The 23,868-nt window shown below is 39.8% G+C and overlaps 1 pseudogene; it reads left to right on the top strand.

Annotated features, from left to right (window-relative positions):
* Nucleotides 1–6,348: 6,348 nt before the first annotated feature.
* LOC124787726 overlaps nucleotides 6,349–23,868 on the top strand; it is a 57,630-nt pseudogene continuing 40,110 nt past the window's right edge.

Genomic DNA, 23,868 nt, shown 5'->3' with positions numbered 1-23,868 from the left:
CTAATTCTGTATAGCCATCTAACAGGTTCTAGTAACTTGGCTTCACTCTGATTACATTTTATGTAAGCAAACTATAACACTTTGCAATAGTTATGAAAAAATTTTTAATATTTACACTAAAGCAATTTAAATGGTGCCTCTTTATATTAACTTGGCACTTCAAAAGTCTGTAAAACAGGACACTCGGATTAATCAAACACCAGGAAGGAACCCTATACAGATGTATGATTAGGATGAAATAACAGGGTGAGCCAGTTTCCGTAAAGTTCAAGAATGATTATTGAAACACAGTTTAAATTAATGGTTCATGCTGTACAAAGGTAAAAATAGAAAAAAATCTTATCTGGTGGCTGTAGGCTTGGGTGTGGCGAACAGCTATGACGGCTACACTACCCACACTACGGCCTGCAAGTTTCTTGCTGTATGGGCTCAATTTCTCTTCTTGGCTTCATTCAGTTTTACATACAGTAGCTCAACAACTCACAGCTATGCTGTAAGCTGTTTGCAGTCTTCAACCGAGGCATTTTTATGGAAATTTACAGGCAAAGCTTCTGCTCCACAAAGGAGTTACATCAATCACTGCTGCCTACAAACTGTGTGACTTACTTCCCGCACTTGCTCAAGGTAGCACGCCAATTCGCCTTTCGCACCTTTTCCACTCCCCACAACCATTTTCGTTTCAAACAAAAGCACACTGGCTTTTACATAACACCTATTTCTTACATTGTTCCTAAGCATGACCATTTCTTAAATTGTCAAATTTACATCAACATGAACAATTTATACACACAAATATTTTTAAATACAAAATGTTATCAAAACATTATTTAGACCCTTGGTATCCTTTGTAGAGGACTTGGGCAGGTTTGTCCCATCCTAGTACACATTATTTTGTTACTTCCATTCAGATATTCCATTTAGCTACATCTACAATAATTCCCAATGTTCTGCCTTTTGAGGTGTCCAGTGCGGGTTGCTCTCCACTTCCTGGGTGTATTGTATCGAGTTAGTTTTTTCAAATTTCCATGTGGGTTTATCAATGTATTTTGTAACTGATATTTCAGCACCAATGATAACTTTTGTGAGCCAATGTACACTCCTTGAAAAATGTTTCAGTACTACTATTGAGTGATTCAGTGGTAATTTGTTCTCATCAGTGGAAAAGATGGATGGGTCAGGTTTTGTATCAGTTTCCATCTGCCTGCCCAAAACGTTTTAAATTCCTTGGCATCAAACTTAGATAATTTCTTGTGTGTTGATCCATTCGAACAATGGTTCTCTATTTTTGTCTCTATTTATGTATCTCCGGGTTGTGTTTTGGAATTAAAATCTTAAACATATACGTGCTGTCTAGTTGCTGTGTGTAAGACTAGTGTCAGACACTTTCCGTTAGGTGATTTGTGGACTGATGTAATAACCAGGCCTTTGAGTTTTATCCTAATTACTTCTACATCACTAATTTTCTGACAGCTTAAGCCAGCATAATCCAAGAGCTGTTTCTTTTTTCATTTATTGTGGATGCACCTAACAATTGAGAGGAGTATTGATATTGCTTTATATTGCATAATCTTGCATGTAGCTGCGGAATTATCACCTAAATGCATTTCCTATAGAGCTATAATACTGATGGCATGCTCATCATCTAATTTGCTTTGGTAACTGCATTTGTCACTTGTTAATCCTACGTTAATTTGCATAATATGGACACCTTGCCTGATAATTTTTGACTGTAAGCTCTGAGAAGTGCTGGACCATCTTTTGTGTAGAGTTTTTGCTGGCTGCTCCTGCAGTCACACTGCCTTGGTGCACCATCTCGGGGGTTGTCTACATGCCACACAACAGCCTTTTTGGTGTCCAGTGTGAATGATTCACTGGTAAATATCCTGTCCCATACACTTTTGTTTGTAGACAATACTTCCGTGTTAGCTGAAAATAGAAACCCTGAGCCAGGAAGCAGTAGTCTCAGTACCTCAGAGAATTAGTTTCAGGTAAAGCATATGGATCTAACATATCTAAAATGCACATGGTTTAGTTCGGAAACCACACAAACACCCAAATGTACACACCCGCACTAGCTGCAGGGGGGGGGGGGGGGGGGCAGAGTGATTGGAGAAGACAGTACATGGTCTGAATGGGAAAAGATTGGTGTGTACAGAAGAGAAAAGGTAAAGTGATACAGTGGGAAACAAATTAGCAGAGGTTTAGGTCAGGTGGATGGCACTAGATGTGCTGGAGAGACAATTTCCACCTGTGTAGTTCAGAGAAACTTGCACTGGAAGGGAATATCCAAATGGTATGTCTAGTGAAGCAGTTGTTGAAGTGGTGTACAGCCTCTTGGCAACTGGAATGTCAAGTCTGTGGTTTGCCACAGTTTGGTGCTAGACATTACTGTGAGTGAACAGTTGGTTACTTGTCATCCCTACATGGAAAATTGTAAGGTAATTGCAGCATAGCTGATTTTTAACAGGTTGCTTTTGCACATGATCGTGCCTTTTATATGGTGGGAGATGCCTGCAACTGGACTGCTGTAGGAGGTGGTGGGTGGATTTGTGGGACAGGTCTTGCACCTGGGTCACTCACAGGATTAGGGGCGGACAAGGATGTTCTCTAGATTGTGCGGGCAGTGGAACACTACTTTGCAGGAAGTGGGTAGTATCTTGAGTACAGTATACCCCATCTGAGATAGTCAAAGCCCCAGTGAAGAATGTGGTTGAGCTTTTCAAGGCCTGGGTGATTAGATGAGTGCTGACCATTGTCTGGTTAACAGGGTTACAGGTGTGAGATGAGGAGATGGCACGGGAGATCTATTTATGAATGAGACGGATAGGATACTGTGGCTCTGGTAGTGCTATTGCCATATTTAGACAACTCCTGCTTTCCACTGGGGATAGTGAGTCCACGTGCGACAAGGCTGTATGGAAGAGACTTTTTGACATGGAATGGGTGACAGCTGTCAAAGTGGAGGGAGGTACTGTTGGTGGTTGGTCCACTTGACATGTGTTTATGGATATCGACGTCTAGTGATATGGCGCATTGAGTTGAGAATAATCGGGTTAAGATGATTTGGGAGTAGGTTTTTAGGTTATGGAAGAAGCAGTCTATACCATGAGTCCAGATCATGAAAATGTCTCAATTGCTCTGAATCAGACAAGGGGTTTTAGGTGTTGACTGGATAGGAAGGACTTCTGATGGCCGATAAAAAAGTTGGTATAGGATGGCACCATGCAAGTACCCATGGCAGTACTACAGATTTGTTTGTACAGGGATAATTGCTTAAAACCTGCACCACAAACATTGCAGAAATGGAAAGTGCTATTGATGTGTGGTTTTCACACGATGGATTGGTAGTTGGGGGCTTATGCTAGTAACCAACCAACAGATTGTAGTGATATTAGAAAGTGCATTTTTTGTGCAAACATACACTTTTTTAAATGAAACTATGCCTATTGGTATTAACTAAAAGTAGGGTAAATTAGTCTATCAGGGGTGTTTGTTGCAGGAGTCTAGTGTGAGCCATTCACGAGATATCATATTTTGAAAAGTTCCCACGCCAACACTTGTACATTAGCTGAGGTAGCACACACCAAAGAACAGTCCAAGTCCATACACTAGTTATGTGGATTGTGACCAGTAATGAGACAATTGACCATCACAGGCTGTGTTCAAAATGACCACTGGCAGCAACAGTATATGCTCCCATTCTGGTATGGAAAGACTGCTGCACACATACCAGTATTTCAGCAGGGACAATCCGACAGGCTGCAGTAATACATCATTGCATATCATCAGATGTAGTTGGTATGCCCTTGTAGACAGTATTTCAGCTTTCCCCATAGAAAAAAAGTCTGCAGGCATGAAATTTGGTGAATGGGTCAACCGAGATACAGGTCCTCTGCATCCAATCTAATGATTTGTAAACAGTTTGTGAAGCCATGTTGTACTCCGTGCACTGTGGGTTGTACAGCCATCGTATTGGTACCACAAGTTGCTCCTAGTCTGCAGAGGAATCTCTTCTAGCATCCGTGGAAGATGATTTGTTAGGAGGCTGTGATACTTGTGCACATTCAGTGTTCTTTCTAAGAAAAATGGGCCTATGAGCTGATGGTTCACTGCCCCACACCACACGTTTACACTCCAAGGATGCTGACATTCCACCTGCCACAGCCAAAGAGAATTGTTAACAGACCAATTGTGCTTATTTCAGCACTTTACCAGGCCACGATTGTTAAAATTTCCTTCACCACTAAACAAGATACATGATACATCTGGAGTATCCTGTCTTAATGCCCATGTATGGAAGTTAACACAATTCTCTTGATCAATTCCATGCAGCTCTTTATAGAAAGGGATAAACCTATGTCAATGGAGAATGCATAGGACACTTGCCCGATTAATGCCATTTCCACATGCGATTGTGCAAGAGGTAACGTGTGGATCAACTACTTGTTTCATCTGTTATGTTGCTAAGATTTAGGCTATGACTTCCATATAACTGGTTGAAGAGGTTGATAAATGATTGCCGAGATGCTTGACATTTATTGGTATTTATTGCCGCATATACTGTAGAAGAATGAACTGCATTCTTCGTACACTCTCCATACACCATGAGCATGTCACCTTTTTCTGCGTTGGTAAATCCCATCGTCCACTCACGACCTACTGATTGGACTGTCACGCACTTACTGACTTGCAAGTCACAATGAACTCGAGGAACACACACGCAAACACACTGCAAGGAAACAACATCATACCTAGCAACTACCCACACACACAAACACACTGTAAGCAAACAACATCATACCTAGCAACTACCCACACACACAAACACACTGTAAGCAAACAACATCATACCTAGTAACTACCCAGATTGAGTGGCACAAACTAGTATTGGTGTGGAAACTTTTAAAAATACTGTATCTCATTGACAACTTGTACTAGAATCCTGCAACAAACCCCACTGACATTCTGATTTACCATATTTTTAGTTTGTTAATGTCAGTAAGCACAGTTTCATTTAAAAAGTGTACATCTGCACATGAAAGGATTTTTACAATCTGATGATTGGGTAACAATAATGAGTCCCTGACTACCAATCCATTCTGTCAAAGCCGCAAATCAATAGCACTTCATACTTGTGGTGCGAGCTTTAGGCATTTCACCCTGTGACTTGGTCTTCAAAAGTGAAATAATTGTGGGTCAGGATGTGATTGGGTAAGGGGATTAGGAAAGAGGTGATGGGTTTGGTATCAGGAGGATGTTTGGAAAGTGAGGCCATGGGCATGGGGGATGTTGCATCCATAGTAACCAGCAAGGAGTCATGTGGTAGCAAAACAGGAACTGCAGAAAGGCGGTGAAGGAAGTGAGCATTGTCTTCACTGTAGGATGGGAGGTTACAGACAATGGTTTGCATGTGATGTTCAGTGGGAGGATTGTACCCAGCCACAGTTGGACAAGTGGAGAGACCTGTGTAGTTGGGTTTGTGTAGTTTTTATGGGATGGACTTAAGGTCTTGGAGAGCTGCTGGAGTCTTGGAATTCTAGGATGTGATCATGGTTGTAAGGTTTGTATGCAGAGGTGTTAGAAAGTTGGTGAAGACTCTCAGCCACATAGTCACTATGATTCATGAACACTGTGATGAAGCTTTTATCTGTGGAAAGATGATAAGGCACGGATTAATTTACAGGATATGGGTAGCTGTGTGTTACATAGGAGTGATGTTGGTCTCATTAGGGAGGATTTAGGAAAGGAAAGTAAGGCCGGGTTAGAAGTGACGAATTCCTGAAAGATAACCAAGAGATGACTGGCTGGAAGGGGAGGTTCAGGGTGGGAGGGAGGCTGGAACTGTTTTAAGCAAGGTTCTATGTGAGGTTTTTGTTGGCTGTTATTAGTGGGATGCATCATCATCATCATTTAAGACTGATTATGCTTTTCAGCGTTCAGCCTGGAGCGTAGTCTTGATCTATTTCTACAGTTTTTATACCCCTTCCCTTCCAACACACACACACATTAGCCACCAAGGAAGGGCCTACAGCTTTGATTCAACACCCCCTCCCCCCCTTCCAGTCATACCCTCATACCTCCCTAATGCACATTGAAGAAATTTCCACTGCAGAGATTAGGTAAGGAAAGAAGGTCCTTTACAAGTCCAGCACACTTGAATTTAGGTTTTGGGCTAAAGGTGAGGCCTTTAGAAAGTACCAAGACTTCTGCAGGGCTAAGAGTTGTGGCAGAAAGGTTGACAACAGTTTTACAGGATTGGTGTTTAGGATGTATATATCTCATGGAGGATGGAGGAATTCGTTGCGATTGTGGAAGATGGAGTATTGAACAAAGCATAGTTAGGGAGGTATGAGGGTATGACTGGGGGGGGGGGGGGGGGTTTGAATCAAAGCTGTAGGCTCTTCCTTGGTGCCTAGTGTGTGTGTGTGTGTGTGTGTGTGTGTGTGTGTGTGTGTGTGTGTGTGTGTGGGAAGGGAAGGGGTATAAAAACTGTAGAAATAGATCAAGACTTCACGACAACTAGCAGGTTTAAATGGGTGGGTGTTGTAATAGATATGTGGAGGCGGAGGTGATGAGGCTTGCACAGGATAGATTAGTATTGAGAGCTGCAGCAAACCAATCTTGAGACTACCACAGCAACAACAAAAAGGTCATAAGATGGAAACAATTTTGCGTTGTAGTATCTCCCTCTGTTTCCACTCCATGTAGTTTTCACTTGTGGTAATGTGGCGTGTGTACAGAGATTTATCGGGTGTTATTATTTTTTATTGTACTGTATTAACAGGATTTATCAAGAGTGGTGATAACATCAATTTGTGACAATAAATCTTTGTCATGTGCAATCTATAATACTGTTGTTCCATTTGTAATAAACAATTTCTTTGATGCTGTTTTCCCAAATAAGCCTAAATTTTACTGTTATTCACATGGACAGAGGCAGAGTAAGACATGGGAGATAACTTCAGCTGATCTTTGAAGATCAGTTTCTTGAGACAGAGATAGTGTCATTATTATTATTGTTATTGTTATTATTATTATTATTATTATATTGAATTATTGTTAATTAATACCCCCTTAAGGAGAGCAGTAAAGCACCATCAATTTTGTCTTTCAAAAACTTCTCATATATTCATTGTGATTCTTCTTCCTCTCTTCTGTACCGTTCTTCCCCATTTTCTTCTCTTTCAATATCTGCTGAAATTTCTGTTTTCCAGTTTTTTACTCTGTATTTTTTCCTGTCTGTGATGTCTTCTGTGGAGATGTTTAGTTTCTTGAGGTCCTCCATGGTTTCGTATACGCAGTTGGTTTTCCCTTTATTAGTCATAAGGATATAAAAAATATTCTTGGTAAGTCTGTTTTTGTGCATAATTTGTATGTGTCTCTAGAACCTTGTCCTTCTTTACCTGGTGTTGTTTTTAATCCTCTGTTTGTATTTGTACAGTTCTTTTGTCAATATGTTTATTCAGATCCTCTCTCTCTGAACTGGCCTGTAGATCTTTCCTTCTGTTTTTCCATCTCTTTGATTTTTGTTCTTCCCTTCATTGCTGTTGTTCTGAGGTGTACAAGGCCTGTGGTAACTACTGTACTACAGTGTCTTAATTTGGCATTGATGGAAAAACTTCTTTTGTTATAATTGTTCGATATAAGTCTGAATACCTTATGTAGTTTTGTGATTCTTTTTTCATTGGATGTTGAGTTCAGTCCCATTTTCTGCGTAATCTCTTCCAGGCACTGGAAACTTCCGACATGTGATATCTTTCCATACTTTGTTACCAGTGGGTGTCTGTCTCTTTACATTGTGTCAATGTATAAGTTTTTTTCATGTGAGATTTGTAGTCCCGTTTTGACTGAGATTTGATAAAGAGTTTGTAGAGCTTTTTTGTCTTCTTTTCTGTTATTTGCTCTACAACATGGCATACATGACCTCGGCACTTGTTTCACCACACATGCCACCTGGATTCTTCCGCCAGACACCAGTTTCTCAGAACTCCGCAGGTGGGAACTAGCACTACAACGTGTCCTTGGTTCTCACCACCCACCTCGCCTTAATTTACGTTAATTTCTCCTGTCTCAGCATTTCTTCACTGTAATTACTCTTTGCTTCAGTCCGTTTTAGCTTTCTACATCTTTCATTGTCTTTCCCGTCTATTTTCACTGCCCCCTCCCACAGCTGTTGCATACAATACACTTAGCTTCTCACTCTTATTAACTCATGTACAGTTTTAGTAGTAATCTCTGTCTTGCATATTACCCTGTCTTCCACCTTTAAGCTCTCAGGTTTCCGAATCTTGCCCGATGCAGTCCCCAACAATTAGTCTTTCCTTCTCATCCTGTACGGTAAGTCACCCATGACCCACGGTTGTGGGTAACTTTCTCAAAATCTACCCCTTTTCTTAGACCTCTCCAGCCCTTTTCCTTCACCCTTCTTGCTTCCCCTGCAACCCTTCAGCCTGAAGAAGGAGTCACTGGCTCCAAACGCTTGCCTATCACAACAGTCTTTTATGTGTGTGTTCTGCCACTGCTTGGTGAGTAGATTTTTTATCTATCCAATTAAATAATTTTATAAAGAGTATCTGTGTGTGATGTTTTTATTGGTATACAACTTGTTATAAACAAAACTTATTTTTACCATTTAATATGTTTCCAGATATTTACCAGTGGTAAAGATGAAATTGGGTTGATTGTACTTGGTTCTGACAAGACACAGAATCCACTTGATTACCCAAATGTGAGTGTGGAATTTCCTCTTGCACTGCCTACATGGCAGATGATATCCTTTGTGGAGAAATCTTTACATGAAAGTGAAATAAAAACAGATTGGATAGATGGTGTTTTTGTTGGCATGCAAGTCTTGAAAGATGAGCTAGAGTAAGTATTTAAAGCTGTCTGTTTCATGACATTCCTGGAACATGTTCCAGAATGTGTGTTACACAAATCACAGTGACATAGTTGTGACTTTATAAACTTGAATCAATATGTTTTTGTAATGAAAAAGAAACAGAAGGCACAATACCTGCAGAAATAGGAAATTTTTTTGTGTGATTTAGCTGTATGAATGTTTTTTACAGTTTTTCAGCTCAATAATTAAAGAGGTATTGACACAAGGCTTTGCCAAAAATCCATCTGTCACCTACAATTCCAGCCCTGTCACTGGCATTCCCTACCCCACAATATGACTGGGCCACCATGAAAGCAGCCACATCATTGTCAAATTCACTGAAACTACTGCATAACAATTTGCTTGAGTATGGCTGTTGTTGTGGTCTTCAGTTTGGTTTAAGCACTGCGTCAATACCTTCTCTTCATAGCACTCGGAGGTCGCGATCTGCGACTGTTTTTACAAATGGCAAGAGAACTTTTCCTCTAGTTGCTTGTTTTTCAGTGAAAGATGCAAATATTTTAGAATGTAGTGCCCTATGTATATCTGTTAGAATAGCCACAAGGTCTGAAAGTTATTTTCAAATGATTGAGCTCTTCTACAGAGTATTGAAATTCACAGATTCTTCCAACCTGGTCCACCAATGTCTTACATACTCCTCTTCCTCCATGGATTGTTTCCAGCATTTGGAGATGAAACATTAGGCAGCAAAACATGCCTTATAACCAAAATCTAATGAACATATAATTAAACTAACCAAAGATGTAATGTTGCACTCTCAGGTAAGACTGATCTTGAATGCAAAGCCAAAGTGGAAATTAAATGTACGCTGCAACATTCATCTCACTTTTTGTTATTGAAATTATTCACAGTGCCATAGGGAGAACTGAGTTTATGTGTTTTATAGAGTCAGATACACGCTGTGGCACAGGGTGCTGTCCATTATTCTCCTGACTATGATGTCCAGGAATGGTAGTCTTCCTTCTTCTTTGGTCTCCATAGTGAATTTGATTTTGTGGCGTGTGGAGTTCAGATGTACAAAGAAGTCAAGAAGTTTGTCTCTTCCATGAGGCCAGATGACAAGTGTGTTATCCACATAACAGAAGAAGAAGAAGAAGAAGAAGAAGATGGATTTCCATTTGGATGACATCAGCGCCTCTTCCTCGAAGTGCACCGTAAACATATTCACAATCTCTGGTCAGAGTGGGCTGCCTATTGCGACTCCATCTGTTTGCGGGAGGGGGGTGTGCCATGAGTCAGTGAAGTGGGAAAGTTGACCAAGTAATATGCGTGACGTGTCATACCTCGACTGATATTGAGAACAGAATAAAAAATTCAGAGGCATTACTTTTCAGCACTCCCATGCATATTCTGTATGCAAGAAAAAGCTTATGGAGCAGGTTTCTCATTCAGAAATTCTATTTCAGTGTTGGTTGTTTACTCGAAGTCCGTGTTAAGCATAATGGAAGAAGGAGAAATGTTTATCAGCATTCCAGATTTGGCAGTGGCAGGCTCATGGTCTGCTGAGGCTCTGGTTTATTGTTTCACTATATTGCTGCTTGCATTGCTCAGAATCTCATTTTGTGCGAACATAGAATTGGTAGGTTCAGGAGGGCCATGCTAAATGCCTTGCAGGGCCTCAGTAGTGCCACCCAACTAGCACCTGAGAGGGCAGACAAGTGTTCGCTCATGCATACGTGATCCTGCAGTGAAGTTGTGTACATTTAGTCAGGAAGTGGGCTTGTATACAGTGAGACAAGTATCCACACAGACAATGTGATGGCATCTGGAGCAGCACAGACTGTCTAGCCCTTAATGCAGCTCTAGAGAGAGGTGAACTGACAGCGGTGCAACTGACAACAATGCCAGACACAGGAATGGCACTGTGTCATCGTATCAGATGAGTCTCGGTTCTGCAACATTGTCACAATTGATGCCAACAGACCTGGCCAGATTGTACCTGTCATTCACATGCGGGTCCAGCATGTGATGTTATGGTATGGGGTGCAACTGGATACATGTCACAACCTCTGGTTCACATAGCCAGTAATTTGGACAGCAGCCATTGCATTTGTGTTTTGTTAAGGCCTATCGCTGTGCCCTATTCTCAAGGGCTCCGTGATGTTATCTTTTAACAAGATAATGCAAGACTACACATCACCTGAGCTGTACTGAGCTACCTCGATACAGAGAGTGTTCCACTGTTGCCGTATCCAGCATTTTCTTCAAATCTGTCACCTGTGTAGAACGTCTGTTCACTGGATGCCAAGAGATGGCTATGCCACCAGTCGCCAGCCACCAGTCACCAGCCACTACAGTTGATGAACTCTGACATATGACATACAGTTGAGTAGCATGAAATGATGTACCCATGGCTGTAATCCAACCTCGATTTGATATCCAGTGTGGTGAGAGCTGTTCTGCTGTTCCAGTTTCAATACTGAAATTCATATATTATTTTTATGCTATCCTAACCAGATTGGACTGTGGTGTCATACAGCATAAAATATCTTACAACATGTTGAATCAGTGATGAGAAGTGTAGAACAGCCAGCAGGGGAAAGATGTTGGCAATGAGACAGCTTTTATGTAGAACAGCAGTACAGTGTTTCACAGTGCATAATGCTTCCGCAGATTGAGAACAAAATGTGTGGTTTGCTTTCATCCATTTTCACAAACATAGCCTTGAAAAATAATGTTGACATTACTGTGCATTCATTCTGAGGCATATTGCACTCTGAGAATGTTCATCGAATTCAGTTACTTTGTATTATATTTCAGTAACAGCGACATAATAGCAAATTGGACTGTATGAGTTTTTATGGATTTTTTTTCCAGAGACACCCTACCATTTCTTCAGATTTATTTAATTTGGGTATAAATCCTTTCCAGCATATATGCTGTACACAAAATGTTGAACATAAAATGTAGCTATCTGCTGATTTAACATCTTGCTGAGTATACCAGTACAATGTTTTGTTGTAACAAATAGTTCAATGTATTTTACACACTTATAAACTTATTTATACAGTTATAGTAATTTATACCATTACATTAATGTTGTACCTTAATGTTCTGGAAGACGATATTATAAGGAGCCTCATACTTTTCCTGGATGATAGAGTTGTCTATAATGAATTATTGCCTGAAAAAAATCTGCACAAATTTGAGTCAGATCATAACATTTCAAATTGGTCCAAAGATAGGCAACTGAGTTTAAGTTTTCAGAAATGTAAATTGGAGCACATCACAAAACAAATAAAAGACAGTATTGTATGACTACATTATCAAATAATCACAGTTTTAATTGGTCAACTCATACAAATATCTGGATGAAATGAAATGGTGACATAGACTCACTTGTAGGCAAAGCAGAATGCAGACTTCAATTCATTGGTAAGATACTGGAAAATGTAATCAGTCTATAGAGGACATTGCTTACAAAATACTTGTGTGGCCCATTCTAGAATATTGCTTAAGTATGACCCATAACAAATAAGGCTAATGGCAGACATTGAATGTATACAAAATAGTGTAGCATGATTGATCATAGATTTATTTGATGCATGGGAGAGCATCAAGAAGCTACTAAAAATTGGAAATGCCAGACAAGTGAAGATAGACGCCAAATATATGACAAAACCCAACTTATGAAATTTCAGGAACCTGTATTAAGTGAGGTATTTAGGGATTATACAATAACCGCATATGTATCACTCCTATAGGGACCATGAAGGCAAGATTAATTACAACATGCACAGAACCATTTAAAGAATCATTCTTCCTACACTCCACATGAGCATTGAATGGGGAAAAACCATAATGTGTGGTACAACAATGTACTTTGTCATACAACCCACAGTGGTTTATACAGTGTGCATGGAGACATGGAATCAGTTGACAGTAGCTGGGTAATGGTTCATATTGATTCCCATTTCCCTGTTGCAGTAGGTGATCTCATGCCTCTAATTATTTTTTCATTGCTATCTTAACTTGCATTCTTCAATTCAGTTTATTAACCCTTCTTATCTCTTTGTATTAGGGCAAATGTACAGTTAACTTTTAAGGAATTTGTATTTTCAATTTATCAACTGGAGGTTTGTTTCATATGCAGCAGCAATGTTACAAATTATTTGTTTCAGTTTCTTTAGAATAATTTGCTGTTTCACAGGTGCCTTGAAGAAAATAAAAGATCTCGAAAGTGTCTTAATGACAACCGATGGCCTCATGTTGACAAGACAGCTGGTTGCCTTGCAGAGGGCAGGGCTTGACGGTCTGAACATCAGCTTAGACATCCTGCAGTCCCAATGCTACAACCAGATCACGAGGAGGAAAGGCTGGGAGCATGTCATGGCTGGCATAGATCTAGCCTTGCAACTTGAATACGACCCTGTGAAGGTATTACTAGTGCAGCTGTCATCGCATGCAGACTTTCATAAGCAAAAGATATAAATCTGTTGTTAAGAATATCAATACAAGAATCACCATTTTAAAGCAGTACGCCCTCACCCTCGCCCCCATCACCGCTCCCACCCTCACCCCTGTCTCCACACTGCAGCTGTAAGTGAAGGAAGGTATATTAAGACAGAAGAAGTAAATTTTAGCTGACGATGCTAACAGTTTCATAGTTTATACAACATAAAAAAGTATGCCTTGCAAGTTTACCAATTAAATATCTTATATTTTCCTCCCAAGAGAGTCTTATGAGACTCAAGATCTTTACAGTTTCTCTTTTTTTCTTTTGTGTCTTTAGTTTAAAATAAGTTTCCTCTAGTGTGGTGTTGTTTTGAAAAAATACTCGATTGTTTGGAAAAATTATTCTTAATTCTGTAGTCACACTTTTGTTGTGTCTAAGTACTACTGGTTTCAGTAGCAAGTACCAGCATCAGTTCATCTTATTATCAAAAATTTCTTTGCAAAATAAAAGCTGACCACTGTGGCCAAGCGGTTCTAGGTACTTCAGTCTGGAACCGTGCTGCTGCTACCGTCCCGGGTTCGAATCCTGCCTTAGGCAGGGATGTCCTTAGGTTAGTTAGGTTTAAGTAGTTCTAAGTCTGGGGGACTGATGACCTCAGACGTTAAGTCCCATACTGCTTAGAGCCATTTGAACCATTTTGCAAAATAAAAAGCTTCTGTACAACTGCAAACTAGACATACCATTTTCAGGGTGCAGTTCACATCTATTGAAAGCACAACAGTGATCTTTACTTTTAGTAGATAAGACACCTACTGGGGTAAGTGACTTGATGACTGCACACAAGAAGTTGTCATTTATTCCATATGTAGCTACCATGCAGACTCATATTTTGTATTAGTTTGTCCTTACTCTTCCAAAAGGTTAAACCTTGTCTCTGCAGCCACAGCTTCCTCTCTTCAGCAGTTGTCTTCATCTCCATGTGTGAAGAAAATCCCATTCATTGATCATATTGTTTAAGTAGGATGTTCTCAGTCATCCCCTTGTTTTCTTACCTACGATCTTGCCTTCAGAAATGTTTTTTAAAAGATTATTGTCTCCAGTTAAGTGTCCAGTGTATTTTGCTTTGCCCTGGCCTATAACTTTCAGTGGTTCTTTCTTGTCTCCTATTTCCTTTAACTTTTCTGTCAATGCAGCTAGTTCTTGTACTTCTCCTCCAGAACCACATTTCAGCAGGTTTGAGGTGAGCTTTCTTTGGCTTTTCTAATGTACAGATTTTGCATCTGTGTGTCAGAACACTCCACACAAAGGTCTTTACAAATATTTTCTTAATGTGGAAGCTGATATGTTTATTCAGTTGCAGCTTCTTCTTATTTTGGAAGGAACTCTTCACCTGTGCTTTTCTTTTCTTGAATGCCTTGAAATATTGATTGTTTTCTTGCAAAATGCTACTGAGATAGTGAATTTCAGTTCCTTTCTTGAGTTGCTCATTGCCTGTTCTTGTGTCAGTCCTACCTCCACCTCCTTTCTTGTCTGTAGCCATAACTTTTGTCTTCTTTGTATTCATTTTTAGCTTTAGTTTTACCACTTCTTGATTTAAGGCCTGAAACATTTTATTTAGTTCCTACTCTGATTTACTATTGCGATGTCGTCAATCTGCAGTGTATATGCATGCAATTAAGTTTCCATATCGACATCATGCTCCAAAAACCACTTAACTGTGTGTGGCAGGGGGTACGTCTCATGCCACCAACTGATCCCCTCTGCCTTGTTCCACTTGTGAACAGTGCTTGGGAAGAGTGACTGTCAGTACGCTTCTGTATTATCTCTAACTTCTCAAATTTTCTTCTCATGATCATTTCGTGAATTGTATATGAGAGAAACTATTATGTTGTCAGACTCTTCTCGGAAATTACTCTCTCGAAATTTGGGTAGTAAATCTTTCCGTGATGCACAACTACTCTCTTATTGCATCTACCACTGGAGTTGCTGAGCATATCTGTAATGATGTCACAGCGACTAAATGATCCTGTGACAAAACACTCCGCACTTCATTGGATCTTCTTTCTCTCTTCTGTCAGTCCTACTGGGTAAGGACACAGGTAATTTACATTCACTTAAGATTCTTCCTGTGAATCTTAGTCTGGCATCTGCTTTTCTATTGCTGTTTTATGTGGTCATTCCACTTTAAGGTTGCTCTGGATAGTTACTTCTAGATATTTTATGGTAGATTCTGTTTCCAGCAATTTGTCATTAATAGTGTAGTTGTACAGTATTGGCAGTATTGGATTTCTTTTCCTGTGTGTGTGTGTGTGTGTGTGTGTGTGTGTGTGTGTGTGTGTGTGATATGTTACATTTATTTATGTGCAGGGTCAACTGCCAGAGCCTGCATCATTCACCAATCCTCTGCAGGTCATTGTGCAAATTGATACTGTCTTCTGTTGTTGCTACTTTCTGATGGACAAGTGTAGTACCTGTGAACAATATTAAGAAGCCTCTGACACTTTCTACTGGATCATTTATATGCATTGTAAATGTAATGGTCCTATCGCATTTCCTTGGAGTATTCCAGAAATTACCTTTTGATTCTTGTCATCTTTTCTTTGTTGTTGTTATTACTTCCTTGATGAACATATTAAGGAAGTAAGGTGATAGAAGGCACCCGTCTCTCACTGCCCTTCTGGTTTTCCTTCTTTCATATCCAGTTCAGTACTCTGACTTTTGTATATACTCAAAATTAATCATCTGTCCTTCCACTTTGGACATTACTTCAAGGAATGATGATATAAAGGTAATCTGTTTATTAAACAATATTTTAAAGATACACTATGCTTTCTGATCATATAGTGGCTTGATGATTTAATTTGATACTGAAATTAGTAATCATTAGGCAAAATAAAAGTGAAGCTATAATAAAAGAAAGTAATATTTTGGATCATGTCAGTTGTTGTTCCAAACAACAGCACGTCAGGAATAGGTTCAAATGGCTCTGAGCACTATGCGACTTAACTTCTGAGGTCATCAGTCGCCTAGAACTTAGAACTAATTAAACCTAACTAACCTAAGGACATCACACACATCCATGCCCGAGGCAGGATTCGAACCTGCGAACGTAGCGGTCATTCGGTTCCAGACTGTAGCGCCTAGAACCGCACGGCCACTCCGGCTGTCCAGGAATAGGTACTAAATTATTTGTCCGCTGATGACCTCACAGCTTAGAACACTAAAACACAAATGTTAATTGTTTGTTATGTGCCCTGGTGGAGTTTACAACTGTTTACAGTTCACGATTGGCTGTTGGAGATTGGGCGTTAATCACATAGTGTATTTAGTGCACAGTGCAGAAAAAGGCAGTGTCCAGAAAAGTAAACAAGTGTAAAGGCAAAAGTTTCATGACAGGATGTTGTGTCACCATACTTGGAAGACAATTATAGCCAAAGACAGAAATTTAAAAGAAACTGGCTCATTTGAGCTGCGGAGACCTAGTCGAGGATTCTTAGTAGATAATTGTTAGCACAGTAGAATTTACAAAGAGACAATGTCAGTTCATGTGAGGGAAGGTTGATTGGTAAGTACCTATCAGCTTTCTCATAAAACTCACAATTTGAAGAATACACATGAAGGAAAAGGTAGAAGTCCAACAGTGTCAAATATAGACAATAATATGGATCATCCAACAATTTTGCAAAATCCCCAGTTGTACTTACTTTACTTAATTACTTACTTACTAACCTACTCAGATTTGCTGTGTACCATACAAGGAACTGGTTTCCACTAGTTCACTCGATCAGCTGCCACGTTCTCACCTTCCTCCAAGTTTGTGTCCATGCATTGAAGATTCATTGCAAAAGTTCCAAATGTTAAAAGGTCTTCCTGTACATCTGTATCTGTCCATTGATTTCCACAACAGTGTTGATTTTGGGATTCTTCCACCTTACATGCATAGAACATAACCTGCAATCTTCAGTCTTCTTTCAACAATAATTTTGTGCAGGCTGTCTAGACGTCGTATTCTCAGCACTTCATCGTGTGTAACTTGGTTGGGTTAACATCTTCAGAATTCATCTCTAGCATTGTTGGTGAAAAATATGGAGACTGTGTGCTGATTTTACTGACATTTTCCAAGTCTCACACATATAAACGATAAAGGAGTACAGTCAAAGCTTTGTTGACATATTACAGACCTAATTTCCATATGGACTGATTTTCCAGTTCTGCTGGTGATTTCTGCATCTGTGACCTCATTATTACATATAAAGCTACCGAGATATGGAAATCTGTCAACATCTTGTAGTATCTTCTATTGCACTGTAATCGGGGAAGAGACGAGTAATTTCCACTTACTTTGCACATTCTGTTTGCCTTATCTCTATTAATTTTCAGCCCTACACAATAGGGCATTTAATGAGAAAGCAGATAAAAATTAACTTGATGCCTTCCAAGGAGACGGTCTCTACTAAGTCTCTACTCCTTCAAGTCTGACTATGTAAGTGTAGAACAGACATGGTTTAAATTCAGACAAATAGTATTGACATCAATTATGAGATATATACCAAATAAATTGAAAGGATACCAAATAAATTAAAAGGGTGGTGCACAAAATATGTCAAAACTCAGCTGCGGAAGCAATGAAAAAAAGCATGTCAAAATTTAAAAGAATGCAAAATCTCCAAGATTAGCGATGTTTTACTGAAGCTCGAAACTTAGGGTGGGTTTCAGTGCAAGATGTGTTTAATAGTTCCCATAGTGAAACTTCGTTTTGAAATCTGGAAGAAAATCCAAAGAGGTTCTGGTTGCATGTGTAGTACACCAATGGCAAGACACAACCAATACCTTCACTGCGCAATAGCTGTGGTAATGTTACTGATGACAGTGCTACTAAAGCAGGGTTACTAAACACGGATTTCTGAAATTTCTTCACCAAAGACAACAAAGTAAATATTGCAGTATTCAAATCAAGAACAACTGCAACTGTGAGTAACTTAGTAGTAGCTCTCCTCAGTGTAATAAAGCAGTTATGTTTCTTTCAGAGAATGCTGATACAATAGCTCCATTAGAAATCATATATTGCCGCTCATTTGATAAAGATCCATACCTAGAGACTGAAAAGTTGCTCAGGTCACACCAATGCTCAAGAAAGAAAAGAGGAGTAATCTACTAAATAACGGACTCATATCACTAATGTTGATTTGCATTAGGATTTTGGAACATATATTGTGTTTGAATATTATGAATTGTCTCAAAGATAATGATTCATTGATAAATAGCCAAGATAGATTCAGAAATATCGACCTTTTAAAACACAGCTAGCTCTTTAGCCACACAAAGTAATAAGTGCTGTCGACTGGGGATCTCAAATTGATTCCATATTTGTAGATTTCCAGAAGACTTTTTGAAACAGTTCCTCACAAGCATTTTCTAATCATATGGCGTATTGTCTCAGTTGTGCAACTGGATGTGTGGTTTCCTGTCAGAAAGGTCACAGTTCATAGTAATTGATGGAAAATCGTCAAGTAAAACAGAAGTGATATCTGACATTCCTCAAGGAAGTGTTATAGACCACCTGCTGTTGCTGATCTACATTAACAATTTAAGAGAGAATCTGAGCAGTCCTCTTAGATGATGCTATCATTTACAGTCTTGCAAATCATTTACTGTCTTGTAAAGTGATCAGATGATCAAAATGAACTGCAAAATGATTTAGGCTACCTATCCATATGATGCAATAATAAAAATTGTTATGTCATCCGCATGAGTAGTAAAAGGCATCTACTAAATTTTGGTTACATGATAATTCACGCAGATCTAAAGGCTGTGAAGTCTACTGAATACTTAGGAATTACATTTACTAATAACTTAAATTGGAATGCTCATATAGATAATGCGGTGGGAAAGCAAACAAAAGACTGTGATTTAATAGTAAAACATTTAGAAGATTAGGATTACTAAAGAGACTATCTACAACTATACTTGTCTGTCCTCTTTTGGAGCATTCTGCATGGCGTGGGATCCTTACCAGATAGGACTGACAGAGGACATCATTTAAAAGTTCAAAGAAGGGCAGCTCATTTTGTATTATTGGGAAACAGGAAAGTGCATGCCACAGATATCGCATGTGAATTGGGGTGGCAGTCATTAAAGCAAAAGCATTTTGCTGGAGCAGGTTCTTAAAATTTCAATCTTCAACTTTCTCCTCCGAATGTGAAAATATTTTGTTAGAGCCCTCTTATATAGAGAGAAATGATCTTGTAATAAAATAAGAGAAATCAGAGCTTGTACGGAAATATTGAAGTGTTTGGTTTTCCTCAAATGCTGTAGGGGAGTGGAATGGTAGATAAATAGGTTGAGGGTGGTTCTCTGAACCCTCTGCCAGCATTTAATTGTGAATTACAGACTAGTCATGCAGATATAGATAATGTAGATAGGCTTTCAATATTGCGCACTGATTCTCTAATGTTATACATTGCTCAAATACTTTCGTGGTGCTTTGGAGTGACCCCTTTAAAATAACACTTTACCAGTCTTCTTAATATGTATTTTGGTAACCAGGTTGATAAGAAGTTACAACAATACTCTCTTATTACTCCCCAGTTTTGGGTTTTATTAATGAACAAAATCGACACAGTGTTCCATATCAATTACTGGCTGAAGTTTCCTGCTGATGGAACCAATATGATTTTCTGTGTTTCTGAGCATACAGGTTGTGTACGCTGTTTGGAGTCTGGTGTATGCTGAATCAAATGTTTTTATTTGTTGTGATCTTCCATCTGAAGACTGGTTTCATGGAGTTGCCCATGCTAGCCTATCCTGTGTGACCCTCTTCACCTCTGCATAACTACTGCAGCGTACAGTAACTTGAACTTGCTTACTGCAGTCAGTTTTTGGTCTCCTACAGTTGTTACCCCCATTATATTCAGAGATGACCACATATTGTGGAAATTGCATACTGTAATGTAGGATGCAATAATAACGTATGGAAGTTTCTGTTGAAAATTACAAATTATTTAGGAATAAAGGAGATGGCTCACCAAAAGGCAGAAGCACTGTCTCATCGATAGCCACACGAACAAAAGGTATGTAGAATGAGATTTTCACTGTGCAGTGGAGTGTGCACTGATATGAAACTTCCTGGCAGATAAACACCGTGTGCCGGACCAAGAGTCGAACTTGGGACCTTTGCCGTTCGTGGGCAAGTGCTCTACCATCTGAGCTATCCATGCACGACTCACGACCCGTCCTCACAGCTTTACTTCCACCAGTACCTCGCCTTGTACCTTCCAAACAAAGGTACGTTGCTTGGCGAGCTTCCAGAATGCACTTTCTTTTTCTAGCTGTAGGGAAAACATGCGCGCGCGCGCGCACACGTGCGCGCACACTCACACACACACACACACATTCTCACATGCGCATGCATGTCTCCTTATGCTGTGGTCGCTCAACTGCCAGCTCTTTACTGGCCCACGGTGAGTGTTCCGGAGTGAGGTGGGGCTTTAGAGTGGGGTAGGATGGGGTGGGTTGAGGCAATGTGAGAGATGGAGAGAGATGGGAGGGGTTTGGAGGGAAGCATTTAGTGGCTCGTGGGAGAGTGGGGAGCCATCTGTGGGCTAGCTAGGGGTGCAGGTAGAGGGGTCAGGCGACAGACAGCTGGGCACTCATAGACTAGGGTGTGACGTGAGATAACAGCACACAACTAGCTGATTTGGGGGGGGGAGAGGGGGGGGGAGTGGAGTGTGTGTGGGGGGGGGGGGGGGAGGCAGGGGGACTGGGAGTTAACTTGGATTTAGGCCAGGAAGCAAAGGATGTGCTGTATGGCTACGAAAGTTGAGTATTCTTAAATAAGATCAGCTGGTGCCAATGTATTGGAAAGGAAAGTAACTGGCACACAAAGTGCAATTGTGGCTCCTTTTTCTTTGTGAAAGAAGAAAAGAGAGAGAAATCGTCTCATTAGCGAAACAATGGCAAGAGACTACTATTTCTTGTTACTTACACTGCTGCTTTCTTTGATAATGATCAACAAGAACCAAATAATAGACTGTGTATGAGAGAACATGTTCTGAACGAGAGTTTGTTTCATTTGTATAACATTTTATTCCATCATAGATGCTGCACTTACAGTTTCATATATGCATTGCAGCAGCAGACACAATAAAAGTAGCAATCAGCAGTGCTTAGTTTGTTGAAAGGGTGAAAAATATGCCACCGTCCCAGTTCCACATATCCCCAAAATTTGATTCTGCCAAATTCTGTACTCTCTGAAATCGAATGTTTAATCCAAAGATGAAAGTGAACAAGTTTGATGCAGTATTGCTAACATTGTTTATTACTCATCTTGCTGAATGAAATGCATACCGTGTCCTTTCTGAAAGGTTTGCAGAAGTAATACACATACACACACACACACACACACACACACACACACACACACACACACACACATGCGCACAAATGCAAATCACACATACATGACCACTGTCTCTGGCTGCTAGGGCCAGACTGGGAGCAACTGCGCATCATGGGAGAAACAACGGTCATGTGTGTGTGTGTGTGTGTGTGTGTGTGTGTGTGTGTGTGTGTGTGTGTGTGTGTGTTTTGTCCACTTTGGAAGAAGACTTTCTGATCGAAAGCTTACGCGTTTAGTAGTCTTTTTGTTGTGCTTGTCTGTGACCTAACATCTCCTGTATACTGTGAATAGCAATGTATCTTTTTTATAATATGGTCATTATTCCAGCCTAGATTTTCTATTGTTTGTTTCCTTTTAAGACCTTATAAAGACAGTTACTGACAATTTCTTTTTTCTTATTGGAGAAAAGTAAAACCATATGGGGGCCAGAATTAGATTGTAAATGAATATGGAATAGAGTATTTTTATTCTCCCTGTATGCAGTGTCACACTTCATTTCTGGCAGCACCACCTTCTCAACACATGACTGTCCCCCACCACCTCACCATAGTCTTCAAGTTATATCCTATAGCACTTCTGTGTGGACAAATAGATGAAGGATGTAGTTTAAAACAGTATAACTAAACTTAAAAGTCAAACTGCCCTTTTATAGAGACTGCCATCATTATTTAAACATACTAAACAATATCAAAACAGTCAAAAGAAATTTTTTTTCAAAAGAGCAGAAAATTGTAGTGAAATTCAGGAAAGGATTGTTTTAAATTGTTATATCTTAAATCAATAAGTATGTCAGCATTTCCCAGGATTTTCTGGCTTAATTAAGACTAGGTCATGCCACCACAGTGGTCAGACAGTGGACTTGCCTTCGAGAGGACAACGGACCCGAGTCCCATCGGGCCACCAAAATTTGGCTTTTCCTCGATTTCCCTAAATGATTTAAGACAAATTCTGGGATGGTTCCTTTAAAAAAGATGACATTTGGCTGAGAAAGCTAATTTCTGTGGCAGGTCTGATGACACAGTGCTGGTGGAAGCACGAGTATTTCAGAGCACACCATTCATTGCACATTGTTAAACATAGGGCTCTGCTGCAGACAACCCCTGTATGTTCCCATGTTGACAACACAGTTGAATTACAATTTCTGTGGCTCAGGAGCATTGAGATTGGGCAGTGAATCAATAGAAATGTGTCATCTGGTGGAATCATTCATGTTTCGCATTACACCTGCTTGGCGGTTTTGTGCACATACACTGTCAACAGAGTGAATTGGTGCTTGAAAGGTGCACTTTGCTACAGACGTAGGCCAGTGGGAGCAATATTATGCTATGGAGGACATTCACCTGGTCTTCTGTGGGTCCTGTGGTAGTAACTGAAGGCTCCATAACAGCTTTGTTCTGTGTGAACATTATTGTGCACTGTCTGCACTCTGTCCCTAATGAAGGTGACATGTTTCAACAATATGACTTTCAGTGTCACGAGGCCAGAATCAAATTCACCCCTTCTGAATCTGATGGAATACATCTGCGATGCTATCAGATACCAGTTCTGCACCCAGAAACCACTGATCTCCAATTTATGGGAATTACATGACCTGTGCTTAGACATGCGGTGCTGCATAATGCTGGGAACATACCTCACATAATGCTGGGAACATACCTGAAATTTGTTGAACTTGTCCCACACAAAATCACTGCTGTATTGTGTTCCAACAGTGGACAAACACATTATCAAACAGGAGGTCATAGTGTTTTGTCTCATCAGTTTATATATTCAATGCTTGAATGAAAGGTGTGCTCTTTTCCTTTTTTCTGCCATTGCGTGTGTGTGTAAATGAGGATGTTCTACCATTTGGGCTTGTTTATATGAAGGCTGTCAGTGTTACCACCTGCACAGATACTAAATGCTCCTTCTGTGAAGACCTTTTATCTTGAGAACACTTTTAAATTTGTTTCACAAATGGCAGCACAGTTTCAAGAAAGCTTCATAATTTAATGTAATAGTTAAAATAATACCTTCAGTAAAAGATGTGTGCGTTGGAGTGGGGAAAAAGATTGGAGATGTATGTAGTTTAATTTTCGTAAATTGTTAAGAAGGTTAACAGCTTGGCATGCTAAGATAAATTCCCACATTCTCTAAAAAGAGAGAAAAAGATTAATTTAACAGAATCAGTGAGGT

This window comes from Schistocerca piceifrons, chromosome 3 (genome assembly GCF_021461385.2).
Source record: "Schistocerca piceifrons isolate TAMUIC-IGC-003096 chromosome 3, iqSchPice1.1, whole genome shotgun sequence".
In the NCBI taxonomy this organism is placed as follows: Eukaryota; Metazoa; Arthropoda; class Insecta; order Orthoptera; family Acrididae; genus Schistocerca; species Schistocerca piceifrons.
Note: the sequence above shows the minus strand (reverse complement) of the source record. Positions and strands in the feature narration are given on the sequence as shown.